Raw genomic sequence first — 3,345 nt, 5'->3', positions numbered from 1 at the left:
AAGTCTCAATTGATATTCATGGCAAAGTCAATGTATCTAAAAAACACAGAATCCACATAGTAAAACATAGAGAAAAATGGATAAAAACTTTTAGGTATTACTTTAAAACTGCATATTAATCTCTGGATTTAGATGTATAATTGAAATTGGTTTTAGATGTATAATTCTTTTTAATTCAACTCTATAAAATCTTTTAATGTCTTAAATGATGTTTGAGACCAAAATTCGAGATGTTTCTAGTTAAATAAATCTTGAAACATTGTATAACATGTAAAATAAAATTAATACCATTATATTAAAAAAAAACTATATTATTTAGTTTTAATTTAAAATTAAAATATATTAAAATTTAAAATAAATTTTAATTTTATATATAAATTTTAGAATTAAAAACATATTTAATCTATTAAAATAAAATGTGATATTTATCATTAAAAAATTGTTTACTAAATAAAATTATAAAACAGAAGAAAAAAACATTATAAGACTAAAAGTGTTTCAAAAGAATATAATTTATTTTGTGTTTTGGTTGAGATTTGATGCTTTCTCATGCAAATAAAACAGTAGGATTGACTTCTTAGTCACCCACCCGGCCACCAACTTCTATATTTAATAGAAGAAATCGTAGTGCAGATTAATATAAAACATATATGACTTTATCGTTTTCTTACAAATTTGTGCACTAATATATCTATTTACATTAACAACAATAGTTTAATAAACATGAAAGCTGTTACTTGATGACAATGATAGTGGAAACGGTATTTTGGCATTCCTGGAGGGAAACCTAATTCATCGCCTCAAAACAAAATCTCTCATTGGAATAATATAGTTCTAAATCTATATAGGGCAAACAACAATGTGACATTTGGGTTCTTAATGGAACCTAAATTTATATTATTCATCCTAAACTCTCCATATGTTTAAATATAATTTTGTTTTCAAATTCCTTTTCATCTAAACTTCTATGTTTGGTAGAAGATATGATCTACCCATCGGCAATTCAATAACTACATAAGTAAAGCAAGCATAAAATTAAGACAATTTGAAATAAAAAAAAAATAGTAAAATAATCTCATTTACCACAAGACACCTGTCTTAATATAACCACAACTATAAATAAGAATATAAAATTTAAAATGAAAGCACTTAAAAAATTTAATCTGATTTAACAAATATTTAACAATATATCATTACTCAACATGTCTTATAAATAAAATGATAAATAGTATAGTTTTATGTTGGGTACAAACAAAGTCCCACATCGGATAAAATAAGAGATGAACATGAGTTTATATAGTTGAGTTTAGTAAAGGCGTTGTGGAGCTCGGTTAGATATAGTTATGGAGACTTAGTGGTTGTGGTGGTGAAGTGACAGTGACTATGAAAACTTCTCTTATGGACACATTATTGGAAAATGCAATTGTTCGAGCACGACTTGCATTAATTGAGCTCAACAAAGATATCAAGAAGCTTGACCATACATCATATTCATGATTTTGGCTTTAATAATTCCAATGATATTGAATCAAATGCATTGCAAATACTAGGCATGAAAAAAAAAGGGCTTGAGAATGCATGCATGAATTAAGTAAAGATAATTATTAGTTTAGTTATTTAATTTATGAATTTAGTTTTTTTATCCAACTTATGTGAAAATATATAGTAATTTGTATTATGTTTAGTTAACTTAGTAATCTAATTATGTTTTAATACAAATAATAATTCGATTATAATCTTATCAAATAATACATTCACATTTAATACTTATAATCATTAATAATAATAATAAGGGTTAAATATGTTTTTAGTCACTAAACTATCAAGCAATTTTGTTTTTAGTCATTAAACTATCAAGCAATTTTGTTTTTAGTCCCTCTTTTAAACTTTGATACATTTTGATCATTCTCCTTAAGGAAATCATAATTTTTCGTCCTCCAAAACCAACAACGTTAAAAAGAAGCTGAGCTAGCTAACGGTGGAGTGTCATGTCATTTTTTTTCCTGACACTGAGTCAATCTTCCCAACTTTTATCCCTCCCTCACTGGCGTCGTCTCCTTCCTTGCATCTTCGTCCCCATCCACCACCCTCGTCAACCATAACACCGCAAACCTCCGTCCTCATCCCCGACCGCTGTCTTCCACGTCGAAGATCGCTATCCACGGTTCTTCCGTCGAAATTTCAAATACCAGAAGCTAACTCTAAAAGAGTGCTCGGATGCATGGATGATGTTGGGATGCATCTGAGGCCCAAGCCCATTCTTCTCCAATCGCCAAACTCCTCCCCTCCCTCGTCTCCCCCGCCCAGTCCCTCGCCCATCCATCCATCTCCAACTTCCCCGTCGTCGTCGTAGGTCTCGGCGCCTCCGATCGTATCTTCGTCATCGTCAACGTGGAGTTCTCGGGTCTCCCCTTCCACGACACCATCCACGTCGAGTAGTTCCTCCTCACCAACTTGGTCCTCCATGGCGAGACTCACCTCGACTCCTTCGTGGTCTCCGCCGCCTCTTGCGACCACTGCCTGCAGTTCCCCTAGGAACTTCGCGACGCCCTCGATATCCAAATCCAGATCACCTCCCACGCCAACCCTCACTTCACCTCTCTCTCCCACTTCCTCCCACCGCTTCGGCCCCCACGATCTTCTCCCCAAAATCGCGTCTCTCCTCTTGGAGCCTCACCACAACGCCTTTTCTCTTCCCACTCTCATTCCCCAAAATAGTAACCTTAATCTAATGCGCCACTGAGGGAGGGAGAAAAGCTGGGAAGATTGTCTCAGTGTCAGAAAAAAAAATGACGTGGCACTCCACCGTTAGCCAACTCAGCTTCTTTTTAACGCTGTTGGTTTTGGAGGACGAAAAATTATGGTTTCCTTAAGGAGAAGGATCAAAATGTAGCAAAGTTTGAAAGATGGACTAAAAACAAAATCGCTTAATAGTTTAGGGACTAGAAACATATTTAACCATAATAATAATAATAATAATAATAATAATAGTAATAATAATAATAGTAATAATAATAATCATCATTGAAAATAAATAATAATACTTTATAATAATAATAATAATAAATACTATATTAATTTTTACTTAAGGGTAATTGATTCCAACAAGGCGTAATTGATTTCAACCATAATGTAAGAGTTGATTCCAACATATAAGAACATATTCTAAGCGCTTGGAATCGATTTTGTTCGAAGATGTTGTAATTGATTCCATGGCATTCTAACTTATTCCAATACTTCTTTTTAGGTTGCAGTATATCTATAAGGGAAGGGCAAGCTAGAGTTGGTGCTCTACGTTCTGAAGCTAAGTTCGTGTGGTGCTGCTGCTTTATATTGTATTATTAT

At 32.9% G+C, this 3,345-nt stretch overlaps 1 pseudogene; it reads left to right on the top strand.

Annotated features, from left to right (window-relative positions):
• Window positions 1–879: 879 nt before the first annotated feature.
• LOC148205707 (cytidine deaminase 1 pseudogene) lies at window positions 880–2,743 on the top strand (annotated as a pseudogene).
• Window positions 2,744–3,345: the final 602 nt, after the last annotated feature.

The sequence above is a fragment of the Vigna umbellata genome, chromosome 1, assembly GCF_029865625.1.
Source record: "Vigna umbellata cultivar VRB3 chromosome 1, Vumbellata_1.0, whole genome shotgun sequence".
Lineage (NCBI taxonomy): Eukaryota > Viridiplantae > Streptophyta > Magnoliopsida > Fabales > Fabaceae > Vigna > Vigna umbellata.
This window is presented reverse-complemented; position numbering and strand designations above follow the sequence as displayed.